The following is a 13,830-nucleotide window of genomic DNA, read 5'->3' as shown; positions in this document are numbered from 1 at the left end:
GGCCCCTACACGGCCAGCTGGTAACTGGCTTGGAAGCCTACACAGGCTCCCTTCCCTGCCTTCTTCCTTTCCTCTCATGGTAGCGGACACACTACTCAGCACAACTCTTATCTTGGGGGGTGCCCATGTCTGCAGGGAATAGCTATCATAACCAATCTCAACTTGCAAAGTTATCACTGCCCTAGAGAGCCTCTTCATTCCATCATCATTGGAGGTATATTATGGATTCTGTACGTGGTGGGTGCTCAATATATGCTAAGTGAAGTCTGGGGTCAATGTGAGGATTCTATTAGAAGATGAAAGTGAATAACAAATAGTAGAGAAATGAGGCTCCACCAGTTAAACATCAGAAAATGAGACTATTTCTAGTTCAAGAGAACTTGAGGAAAGAGGCTTTAGAGGGAAGATGTGCTGCTTAGTTAAGTAAGGATAACTCGATTTCAAATGTAAAAATTCCAAAATAATCTGTGTAAGAAAGGATCATGTTAAAAATTTTAAAAAGGCAAGTGCCTTCTTTGATGTGGTCAGACTCTGTAATTGAGATATCAGTGGGGACAGTGGGGAGAGTATAATGTTTTGAGATGTGTCTCTTGTGTTGGAAAATTCCGAAGAGAGGTCAACTTTTCCTTACTCCATAGCCTAGATCTTTCAGAGCTCCTTAGGCTGATCAGGCACATTCACCCTGCCAATGGATGACTCTGTCTGTCTTAAATGCTCCACAAGAAGTGCCACCACAGAGTTGTTGTTATGGACTGAATCCCACCAAGATTCATATGCTGAAATCTTACTCCCCACAAAGTGTGATATATTAGAAGGTGGGGCCTTTGGGAGGTAATGAACTCATGAGTGTGGGGCCCTTGTGGATGGGATTAGCACCTTTATAAAAGAGACTCCAGGGAATATCTCTGCTCTCTACCATGTGAGGATACAAGGAGAAGTTGGCCATCCGCAAATCAAAGGAAGAGGGCTCTCACCAGAACCCAACCATGATGGCACCCTTAACTTGGACTTCCAGTCTCCAGAGCTGTGAGAAATAAGTTTCTATTGTGTAAGGCACCCAGTCTATGGTATAATTTGTTATAGCAGTCAGAATAGATTCACACAGTTGTGTTGAACATGAAGCAGGCATTGTGGATTTGAGCAGCCCCTACTGCACTCAGCCTTGGAGCTCTTGGAATATTGAGATTCTTATCCCTGAGGCGGCTATACCCTTACTTGTATTCTTTTAACTATTAGAGGGATATACAAGTTAAAGCTAGAATTAGAAAATAATGATATTTCTTGGTCCTACTGTTCTTTCTTTTTCCACAAGGATTTGCTAAGTGCTCACAAGAGCCCATGGGGTGCCTGAGTGGCTCAGTCGGTTAGGCATCTGACTTTGGCTCAGATCATGATCTCACAGTTCATGGGTTTGAGCCCACGTCAAGCTCTGTGCTGACAGCTCAGAGCCTGGAGCCTGCTTCAGGCTCTGTGTCTCCCCCTCTCACTGCCCCTCCCCCAGTCATGATCTCAAAAATAAATAAACATTAAAAAAATTAAAAAAAAACAGAGCCCCAAAACTGTTCTTGGCCCTAGGATGATCAAGATGAGTTAAATAGACTCTCAGAATTATTTTCATATAGAGTAAATATAGTTGCAAAAATATATACTGGGTAACAAATTGAGAGCGTCCATTGGATCAAAGATGGTGGTAGAGGCACAAGTGAGGCAGGAATCATGTGAGGAGAGTTTCAAATGATGGGCACAAACATGAATAAAGGATGTGGGCAGCCATATAACTGTTCTCCAATTGCTGGCTGTACATTACTTCTGGAATATACTGTCACTAAGTATGCTATTTCTCAAAAGCATCTCACTCCTGGGCATTGGAACAAATACATGGTTCTTTAATATAATGTGTCTCAAAGAATTATTTTCTATCTTGTCAGCAACAAAAAAGTAATAATTCTGTGCTTTAAAGAATGAATTGAAGGCGATACAGTGACAAAAAGATTTAAAAGACTCCACCCAAATGGATAAATGCTGCACACAAAAAGAGTATATTTAGGTAGCAAAATCACTTAGGAGCAAGTTGTCGAATATTGATTGCATGATGCCGAGAAAAGAACACACTTGCCATATTCTTTGAAATTTGAAAATACAGCTTCATATGCTTTATGGAGCTTAACCTATTTGAATAAAAATGAAATATCTCCAGGCTAGGAAGAATATAGCTGTGGTCTGCTGCTGGTTCCTTAGGATTGCAGCTCAGATGTAAAAGGTGGGGATTCAAAAGGCATAGGTTTTTGGTTTATGCTTCCTGCTGGGTCAGACATGCAGGGGGAAAACCAAGGCAAGAGAACACTGACCAGTTTGCTTGAGGAAAGAAAGTAAAACTTGAAGTGTGTGACAAGATTTTTCTCTTGGAGATTAGCCGTTACTTTCTTTGTAATCTCTCTCTCCCTCCTGTTTTTGTTCTGTTCTATTTTGTCTTGTTTTGGTTTGTTTCTTTTTCTAAACTGAGCAAGTAACTTCCTCAAGGGCCAGATTTTTACTTACTTACTTACTTACTTATTTATTTACTGGAGTTCAATGATTATTTATTGGGAAAAAAAATGGCTGATAAAACCCCAGACCCCGGCTTAAACCATCCCCTTGCGCTCACATACACGTGACACTCAAAACCCACATGACTGCAACACCACATTTGCTGGACAGCAGAGGTGATGCCTTCCGGGGTCTCACCCCCGCCACCCTCTGAACCTAGCCCGGGGGAGGGTGGGAGTCTAGTAGACTTACCTAGAGAATTATTTCCGGGTCGGAGTCTAAGTCCTCTCCCTGATGGTTCTGAATCTGACTCGCTTCCTGTACAGGGAGGCCACCTGGGCACTGGTGATAGAAAACTATGGAACACTTCTCGAATTTGCGCGTCGTCCTTGCCAGGGGTGATGCCAATCTTCTCTATATCGGTCCAATTTTAGTCTATGTGCTGCAGAAGCCAGCACAAGGGCAGGATTTAAATCACACAGCTTTAAAAAAAAATTTTTTTTTCAACGTTTATTTATTTTTTGGGGGACAGAGAGAGAGCATGAATGGGGGAGGGGCAGAGAGAGAGGGAGACACAGAATCGGAACCAGGCTCCAGGCTCTGAGCCATCAGCCCAGAGCCTGACGCGGGGCTCGAACTCACGGACTGCGAGATCGTGACCTGGCTGAAGCCGGACGCTCAACCGACTGCGCCACCCAGGCGCCCCTCACACAGCTTTTTAAAAGAAATATTGACTTAGCTTACATCTGTTTGGTATAGCTTAAAAATGTTGCTCTGCTAAGGACTTCAGTGATAACAGTGTTCAAATATTTTGGAAATACCAGGAGATTATGTTCTGCATAGATTGGGCATGGGTCTAAACTTCATTGTTTTTGGCAACTTTTATGCCCCAGAGACTCAAAAGTCATTTGTCAAATGGTCTTATATATCTTATTAAAAAACCTAGTCAGAAAGCTCTAGTTATTTGGAAATAATTTTTAAAAATGTATAACCTTTAACACAATGCTAACAATAAAATTTTCTTTAGCTCTTTCACTGAATATGCTTTAGTTTATTGCTTCATACAATAAAAAAAACTTGAATAACAAATCTAAATATTCTCAGAAGTCTAAATGCTTTTAAAAGCGGGAAAACAAACAAAATGAGTTAGGCTTCAAATTAAAAGGTCAAAAGAAACAGATTTGGTAAAAATATTTATCCATATCAAGTGAGTCATTGTTTCCAGTTGGATAAATACATTGAGAATTACTTAAAATAGTTTCTGGGAATTTCATTATTTCTTGATGTCTTATCAACATTCGATTTGCTTAGAGTCGTGCCCCTGACTCACTTTGGAAAGGCTATGCAGCTGTTTACAGATTCGGCAACAATTTAAGACTAGCAGAAATATCCCAGCAAGTACTAGGGCTCTGTCTTCACCACTGTTGTAATTAGACCCACGCCCAAGGGGAATTAGAAGCAGAATTGACTTGCAAAGAAGGTTCCAGAAACCGAGGTTCTAATCCCAGTTCTGCACTCAACATGCTCAGGGGCTCTGTTTATAAGACTGTGTGGGTGCTGCTCCTGTCTTTAATCACTAGTCTTTTTTTTTTTTTTTTTTGACATTTTATCTTATTATCATTCTTTTTTTACTATTTTTAAAATTGAAGTATAGTTAACATACAGTGTTAGTTTCAGGTATAAAATACAGTGATTCAACAATTCTATACATTATTCAGTGCTCATCATGATAAGTGTACTCTTATCCCCATCATCTATTTCATGCATTATCCCACCTACCTCCCCTCTGGTAACTATCAGTTTATTCTCTGAATTTAAGTCTATTTGCTTTTCTCCTTTTTTTCTTTTTTCACTTGTTCTGTTTCTTAAACTCCACATAGGACCGAAATCATACGGTATTTGTCTTTCTCTGACTGATTCATTTCACTCAGCACAATACCCTCTGGATCCATTCATGCAGGTGCAAATGGGAAGATTTCTTTCTTTTTCATGGCTGAGTGATATATATATATATATATATATATATATATATATATATATATATATACACACACACACACACACACACACACACACACACACACATACATATATCACTTCTTTTTTATCCATTCATCTATCGATGGACACTGGGCTGCTTCCATAGTCTGGCTATTGTAAACAATGCTGCAATAAACGTAAGGATACATACATCTTTTCAAATTAGTGTTTTTATTTTCTTTAGGTAAATACCTAGCAGTGGGATTGCTGGATCATATGGTAACTCTATTTTTAGTTTTTTGAGGAACCTCCATACTCTTTCCCACAGAGGCCGCACCAGCCCACATTCCCACCAACAGAATCATTAAAATTCTTAAAAGTCCTCACTGCCTTCATGCCCTCACCCTCATTCCTCACTTGACGTTTGTAATCTGGCCGCCTCTCTCTCCACTCTGTTATCAGTTGACTGAAAAGCTGACCATGTTCTTCTATTCATCAAAACCAATAGTCTTTACTTTGTCCTCAGACTCTGTGTTTCTATGCGTGTCCTGAATTGGTTGACAAAACCTCCCTCCCTTCCTCCCAAGACCCTAAGGAAGTGATGACATTTTAGGCCTCTTTTTGCCTCTCATAGCTTCTTTCTTTCTCTTCCCATCCCCCAAGGTGAGAAGTTTCTGGAGCTCTTGTTCTCAGGCAGCTTTCTTCTCTCTGGCCTCTTCCTCTTCAGTCTTCCTCACTTTGACAACTATAACTATTGTGCAATGCTTGTGAATGATTCTAAAGTGTATCTCTCCGGTGCTAACTCTTTCTTGACTATTGCACATCTCCGCATGGATGTCCCCTGATATCTTGATGAAGCTGGTTCCCAACTGAATTATCACTCTCCTTTCCAAACCAGCACTTCTCCCATCCTACTGGTTTGTATTGCTAACACTGTGATGAAACTATATAAGCGTTTACATTCTACTTGTCTCTTCCTTCAGTAGTTATCTGTGTCTACATTTTGTTTTATAATTTGTTTCAGATTACAGTCTTGTACCTTCTATTTCATTTAATTCTTTTTTTCCTCCCAGGAAAATAAATATAGTCTTTGATCCATACAAGTCACATGACCACTTTCAAATTGCTTGGAGAAGTAATATTACATTTCAAATATTTTGACTTATTGCTGAGATTTTAGTTAATATGGATATAACTTAGAAATATTTTGCATTCTGGGGTGCCTGCGTGGCTCAGTCGGTTGAGTCTGACTTCGGCTCAGGTCATGATCTCCCAGTCCGTGATTTCGAGCCCCACATCGGGCTCTGTGCTGACAGCTTGGAGCCTGGAGCCTGCTTCAGATTCTGTGTCTCCCTCTCTGCCTCTCCCTCACTCATGCGCTCTCTCTCTCTCTCTCTCTCTCTGTCAAAATAAACATTAAAAAAATTTAAAAAAATACATAAATAAAAAGGAATATTTTGCATTCTCAGGGCACCTGGGTGGCTCAGTCAGTTGAGCATCCAACTCTTGATCTTGGCTCGGGTCATGATCTCATGGTTCATGAGATAGAGCCCTGCCTGGGCTTTGTGCTGTCAGCTTGGAATTCTCTCCCTGTCTCTCTGACCCTCCCCAACTTGTGCTCTCTCCCTGAAAATAAATAAACTTAAAAGAAAAAGCATAAGAAAAGAGATGTTTTGTATTTTTCACACATATGATGTATAAACTTGTATATAAAATTACATACATTTTATCATATCTATCTATACCACAATTTGCAAATACACAGTTAGTCAAAACCCTTCCTCTATGTGTAAGTGAAGGTTATACTATAAGTTTTAATATTTTAAATTATATTTAAAGACTGAAGGGTGTATAAATTTGCTAGATATTTTCCTAAAGTATATTTTCAACAAAAGTTAAAACATCTCTATACCCTATTAACTTGTCTTAAAATATTTTTAAAATTGATTGTTATTATTTATATTCACATAATTTCAGGCTTATAAAAAAGTTACAAAAATAATACAATGAATTCCTGTCTTCACCCAGCTTCCCCAAATGTTAACATTTTATTACATTTGCTTTTCTTTTCTCTGTCTACACACACACACACACACACACACACACATACACACATTCACACACCCCTATGTTTTCCTGAAACATTCAAGAGTAAGTTGAAGACATGATGTTTTTTAATGTTGAAATACTCTAGTGTGTGTTTTGTGTTTTTTTAAATTTCTACTTATTTTCTATTTCTATCTCTATTTTTTATATCTATTTATTTATTTTGAGAGAGACAGAGGCAGCATAAGTGGGGGAGGGTCAGAGAGAGAGAGAATCCCAAGCAGGCTCTGTACACAGAGCCTGATGCAGGGTTTGAACCCATGAAGCCCTGAGATGATGCCGAGCCCAAATCAAGAGTTGGAAACTTAACCAACTGAGCCAGCCAGGCACCCCTCCAGCATGTGTTTCTTAAAAAAAACAAGTAATTCTCTTGTACAACCACAGTATAATCATCACTTAATTTTTTAAAACTAAAGTAATATGCACATGTTGAAAATGTAATAGTGTAGAACTGTTGAGAATGAAAAGCAACCCCTCTCCATTTTCAGCTCTACTTCCTTGAACTGGGAAATATTAATTATTAACTATTTCTATTTTCATCCTTCATGTCTCTGATTCTACATAATACAATTCTACCACTATTTATTGGCTGATTCATTCACCTAATAAATATTTCTTGAACTATTTCTATATGGTTGGCCCTATATTTTTTTTTAAAGTTCATTTAAGAAGTATCTATTTACTGGAGCACCTGGGTGGCTTAGTCAGTTAAGTGTTCGTTTGACTTTGACTCAGGTCATGATCTCGCAGTTCCCAGGTTGGAGCCCCACATCAGGCTTTGTGCAGACAGCTCGGAGCTTGGAGCCTGGAGCCTGCTTCGGATTCTCTCTCTCTCTCTCTCTCTCTCTCTCTCTCTCTGCCCCTCCCCCATTTGCACTCTGTCTCTGTCTCTCAAAAATGAATAAATGTAAAAAAATTTAATAAAAAAAGTGTCTATTTACCTCTTGCTAGAAAGATGTGGATATTCAGTGCAGGTGTATTTTGTCTTCTTTCTATTCCCAACTTTTGATAGTTATTAAGCTATAATTTTGTTTATTTCCTTGATTATCTTTGAACATTTATATAACATACTTAAAAACAAATAACATAAACGAAACAAATAAATAACATAAAAAAACAAATAAAAACAAATAAATAACATACTAATTTTCTTACCTTAATAGTATTCGATGCAAAATCTAATAACGGTCTGGGCTATATTTTCTTCTCTGTGGCCTATTTGTTGTTTCAAAGAGAATGCTTCTAACAATCAGGTCCAATGGGTCCACTTTCAATGCAATCTATTAATTTCAGTTTGTATCATGTTTAAACAATGACTTTTCCAGTTTTCCTTTTCAAATAGTTTCTTATCATCCTTTTATTAAGAGAAAAGACATTCTTTTTTTTAATTTTTTTTTTTACATTTATTTACTTTTGAGAGACAGAGAGACAGAGCACAAATGGGGAGGGGCAGAGAGAGAAGGAGACAGAATCTGAAGCAGGCTCCAGGCTCTGAGCTGTCAGCACAGAGCCCGACGTGGGGCTTGAATTCACAAACCGTGAGATCGTGACCTGGGCCGAAGTTGGACGCTCAACCAACTGAGCCATCCAGGAGCCCCAGACATTCTTTCTTCTACATTCCATTGAAGTTGCCTATGTTTTTATTCATTCTACCTGTCGTTTAGAATGTGTCTTTTTCTGAAAAGAATAGCTTTGTGGGAGCCACTGACTTGTTTTAATTGGACATGATCAATTTCTATCTCCATTGTGAAACTGTCATCCTGGAACTTTTTTTCCTTGGGACATGGGTTAGAGACATATTTCAAGGATCTCACATCTACCTCCTTTCTTGGACTTTCATTATATTATGTTAGAAAGTATCCTCAAATAATTTCCTCAGAAAGGATACACTGAAAATGCACTTACTGGTAGTTTGATATTTGCATATCTAAGTACCCTTCCTTGGCCCTTGCACTGGATTGGGATGTGGAATCCTAGGTTCCAAATAATTTTCCCTGAGGACAGAGAAAGCATTGCCCTCCTGTCTTCTGGCCTCCAGTGTTTCTGCTAAGATGTTCAGTGAGAGTTGTTCTCATTTGCATGTGATTTATTTTTTTTCCTGAAGCATTTATGAGCTTGTGCTGGTCATTAGTGTTTTGAAATTTAACAAAGGTGCTTTAGGTGTGGATCTTTTAAAAGTACAGCCTGCTTGGCCTTTGTGGTACTCTTTTAATCTGAAGATGTGTGTCTCTCATTTTCCCCTTTTACAGTAGTGATAATTTTCTCTAGTCTGTTTTCTGTGTTCTTTCCCTTTCACTTTTACAGGTCAGATATGGGTGGTTTGTATTATGTTGGTCTGGTTGGGCTGCGACTTCTGAATTCTTTTGCCTGGAGGTTCTAGGTTAGATTTGCTGTAACAGGCGTTTCTGTGAGACCTGGAGGACCAGTGTGAAACAGCAGACTTTGCTCTCTGAAGGTTGTCATGCGGAGATGTGGTGACAGGTTGCAGAGGGTCAGGAGGTTCCATACTGTACCTGTTCTCTGCTCCAGTTCTTACTTCTGACTGTTGACCATGTAGACAAATAGAAGCCCCAAGCCCTCCACCAGATCCTTAGCAGCAGACCCACAGAACAAATGGAAGTTGGCCATAGACAACGCCGCCCCACCTCTGTCGCCCGGGGACTTTCTCTTTGCAGTCCCATTGGTAAGCTGAGCCTGGTTAGGTTCTCAAGATGATTTGTGGGTGACCCCCCTCAACTCCTGGACCCTATCTTCCCCAGCTCCTCATAAAACTGTGTGAGATTTACTACCCACAACAAATCTCTTATCCTGTTGCTCATGGTAACTCTGCTTGCCTGATTAAACCCTGCCTGATTATAACCTCCTAAACAGAGATTTATCTCTCTTAATTTTTCTCAATTTTTAAGGTTTTTTTTTTTTTTTTTTTTTTTTGCTCTATTTTCTGGGAGATTACCTTGACTTTAAGTTTAATTTCCAAGAGTTCTCTTTTGTTGTCTGTTTAAATTTTATACCATCTTGTAATACCTTCCTGAATTTTTCCACGAATACTATTAAAAGCAGTTTTTCCTTCTTAATATCTTAAATTATCTTTATTTTATGGAATCATTTTCCCCATTTATCTCAATCTTATTTTCTTCATGTTGTTAGATTTCTTCTAATGACTAGAGATTTCAAGTGGTGATAACTGCAAATGGAGAATGGAGATTCTTCTAGAAATTTGGTTTTCACCATTTTATTGGCAGATTTGTTGTCTCTTCATATCTGTTTGTTCTCACAGGATTATTCATGGGTTTTTTTTTTTTTTTGTGGGGGGAGGGATAGCTAGAAGGTGGAGAGACAAATGCTTGTGCTCAGGTGCCAATTTGGCCTGGAACTTCCCATCAGTCCTTCATCACATGCCTCTGATACTGTTTTCTTTCCATCTCCCCATCAACTCTATAGTTGAATGTGTCTCTGATTCTGGTTTCCATGCTTCCAGTGTTCTCTGCTCATTTACCCTAAACTTTGTTCAGAGATTAATTCTCTTACAGTGTTGCTTAAATTACAAAAATTTTCTCAAAAAATTCTATGGCTCCCTGTTGCTTTTATGTATTTTTTTAATGTTTACTTATTTATTTTGAGAGAAAGAGAAAGAGAGAGAGAGAGCGGGAGAGGGGCAGAGGAGGAGGGAGGGAGGGAGAGAGGTTCCCAAGCAGTCTCTGTGCTGTCAGCACAGAGCCCCACACAGGGCTCAATCCCATGAACTGTGAAATCATGACCTAAGCTGAAATCAAGAGTCAGATGCTTAACTGACTAAATCACCCAGAGGCCCCTCACAGTCGCCCTTAAAGTTAATACCAAGCTTCTTACGCTGATTATGGTCATTCTCACCTAAACCCTACTCATGTCTTCATTTTCTCCCTTCACATCTCTACCTAGCAAAGCCTAATGTTTTTTGAACATCTGGTCAATATCACTTTCCCAATGACCAATTTCTCCATTTTAATTTACTCTCACATTATACTTAGAGCATTTTGCTGCAGGAGCAACATCCTGTATGATATTACAACTATAGAGCATTCTTCTTTCTCCCATATTAGAATGAAATTTCCTCTGAAGTAAGGGCTTTATTTTAACATCTCTTTCCTCCCCAAAGCATAGCAAGTATTTGGTGAAAATGCATTTTCTGAATAAATTAGTGCAAGGATAGATCTCTGCATTTTTAAGCATCTTTGCATTTCAGTTTCCTGAAAAATGGGCATAATACCTGCCCTGTGTTAGTGGTGCCTGCTTACAGGAAGAAAAAGCAGATACAGATTTGTCTAAGGACCTCCTCTTATTTTTTAGAAGCATGTGTTTGGATTCTAGAACATTATCTTGCTTATCATCCTGTCTTTGTGCAAAGCCTTGTTTCCATACATATAAAAGTTCAATTGGAATAATTTAGTTAACAGTATTCCCTGACAACAAATTGTTTTGGGTATATCCTGTGTCCTTCATGATTTGCCATAAATGTCTGAGCTCTCTTTCTTACTCCAGAAGGGAAAGCTACTGGTTCTGCGGAAAAAGAGTCTGAAGTCTTGGGCATGGGTTTGTTTGTTTGTTTGTTTGTTTGTTTGTTTGTTTTTGAGAGAGAGAGAGAGAGAGAGCACAAGAGTGAGTTGGGCGGGGGGCAGAGGGCGAGAGAAAGAGAATCTCAAGCAGGCTCCACACTCAGCATGGAGCCTAATGTGGGGCTTAATCCTACGATCCTGCGATCATGACCTGAGCCGAAATCAAGAGTCAAATGATCAACCACCTGAGCCACCCAGGCTCCCCTCATTTGTGTTTGAAAGTACATTTTCCAGAAAGTGTAACCTTATTAGAAGTGAGCAGTACTCACTATATTCTTAAATTTGGTGTCAAATGAGGACTCTTGCGATCAAGATAATAAAATCAAATAAAGCATATTCTTGGCAAAATGGTAAATATGTCTTTCTTCCAAATTACTCTAGTAATAAGCCATTACTAACATCTTGGTTTGAATTTTCTGATATGAATCATTACATTGATTCATCCACTCACTTCTTCATTTATTCATCCATTCATGCAAAAACGTTCACAAACCCTGTTACCAGCATGTGTCTTAGCATGATGATCAAGACACAGACCTCATCCTTAGGAAGCACACGGCCTCACGGGGAGGACAGACAATCACAGGAACACAATAAGTGCTATGTTAGGAGGAAACCCAAGTGAAGAGGAAGAAGAGTCAACTCAGCCCATGAGAGTCAGGGACAACTTCCTGGAGAAATGATGCTTGTTCTTGATTATTATGGAAATTGAAACTGTAGCGGTTGTCCTCAGAATTATAGCCAGCTTCTTGCCTCCTGTGAGCATTTGTGAACAATTCTGTGATACAGATTCCCGCAAGGAGAAAGAGTCAGCTTGTGTGTTTTGACAGGGGGATGCCTTGGACACCCACCATGTCCCCTCAACCAGCTCTAGGGAATATTGCAGATTGGCACTTCTCAAAATGGCTGCATGTCAGCATTGTCCAGGGGGGTTTCAAATACCCACGCTCCATCCCTAGAAAGGCCGATTAATTGTTCTGGGGCAGGGGCAGAATTTTTTAAAAGGTGCCCCCATAATTCTAATGTGCAGCAACACTGCACATTACCAAGAGCCAAGGAGCCACCAGAAGCTGGGGGCGGGGCCTGGATCAGATCCTCCCCACATGCTTCCCAGGGAGCACCACCCAGCTGCCACCTTGATCTGGAACTTCTAGCCCCAGAACTATGACAGAACACATTTCTGTTGTTCAAGCCACTCAGTGTGGGGTCATTGTTTACACCACTGTAGCTAACTAATACCGTATTTGAAAATGAATTTAGCCCTAGTCTGGTCAACTCAGCTATTCTCATTCCTAGGGTGGTGAGTACGTTGCCCTATCCCACTTCCTGTGAGCCAGCAAAGGCAGGTAGACTGCTTGTGTGAGTGAGGAGGGTGCAAAGCATATGTGGCCTGGGCAGCTGGGGTGGCTCAAGCATCTCTGAGGCCGTCTCCTGCCACAGTCCGACTCACCACAGCTGCAGGCAGGGACAGAAGAGAGCACTCCGATCCCTCAGGCTGTTTAGAAGTGCCGTGTGCTAGCATTTGTAAGCATCTCTCAGAAGCGACCCACTTATTTGTAAAAGTGAAATGTGTGTGTGTAGCATTCATGTGTCCCTGTGCCAGTGCACGTGCGTGCGTGTGTCTGTCTGTTGGCATGAGGACGCCTGAGCGCACATCTCTCTCTGGTTTTGGCTCCGAGACAAATGCAGCACTGGCCAGGCCTGCAGGCTCTCCCCGACCTGGTGAGCTCTTCTCTCTCCATTTCCTGGCCATCTTGTTCCCTCCCTTCTCAATATTCCAACCTTCTACCTTCCTTCTTTTCATTTTCCCACTGCCCAAAATACTTCTAGAGCTTCTGGACGTGGGAGGAAGACACTTCCCAATCATTTTTCTCCTTGATCCCCTAGGTGGGCGGGATGTGTAGAGCAATGGCTTTCTAGGCCTTCGTGAAGTGGCTCTGTTCTGTTCTGTTTTGTTTTTGCTGTCCCATTCTGTCTGCATGTTTGTACCATGACAGACTCATAACCACGGAGCTCTGATTTTGGAAAATGGAGATCATCCTGACGAAAGTCAGAGCTGGAAACTCAGGCCCTGGAAGAGGAAGAGAGTGTGGCTTTCTAACTACCACACCTGGACCGAGTGATATTGGTGACGGCAACCGGGTCTTGTGAGTCTCAGTCTGGTGTGCTGTCAGCCAGAGAAGCCCAGTCTTTGCATTTACTGGGCCACAGGAACTGGAACAAGTCTTTTAACAGTTTTGAGCCTAGTGTCCTCATTTGGAACACAGGGCCCGTGTCCCTTTAGTGACAGGATCGAGGATTGTAGGAAATACGTGTAAAACCCTAATTCTGTTTCTGGCACCCACAAAACACTAGGCAGGTAGTTGAGTTTCTTTAAAGGTGTTGTGAGGACAGATGAGAGTGCCAGTCTGGAAGCTGGAAAGTGAGGAGCAGATACAGAGTTTATACAACTTACCAGTAGAAACCATTTGTTTCTCATAATAGTCTCTGTTGAAGTGTGTGCTTATCAGCTTCTGAAATTATGAAGAGCCCTGGTTGTGTGAAGAGAAAAGGGAAACAAAAGAATAACAAAGCAAAAACTAACACGTCTCTAGCCAGCCAGTCTATTCAGTCAGGGGGTTGGTTT

The 13,830-nt window shown here is 40.5% G+C and overlaps 1 non-coding gene across 1 annotated transcript; it reads right to left on the bottom strand.

Annotated features, from left to right (window-relative positions):
* Positions 1 to 2,878: 2,878 nt before the first annotated feature.
* Positions 2,879 to 2,984, bottom strand: LOC111559917. The gene has a single exon (XR_002741386.2). It is a non-coding gene; the product is annotated as a U6 spliceosomal RNA (small nuclear RNA).
* Positions 2,985 to 13,830: the final 10,846 nt, after the last annotated feature.

Source organism: Felis catus, chromosome A3 (assembly GCF_018350175.1).
Source record: "Felis catus isolate Fca126 chromosome A3, F.catus_Fca126_mat1.0, whole genome shotgun sequence".
NCBI lineage: Eukaryota > Metazoa > Chordata > Mammalia > Carnivora > Felidae > Felis > Felis catus.
Note: the sequence above shows the minus strand (reverse complement) of the source record. Positions and strands in the feature narration are given on the sequence as shown.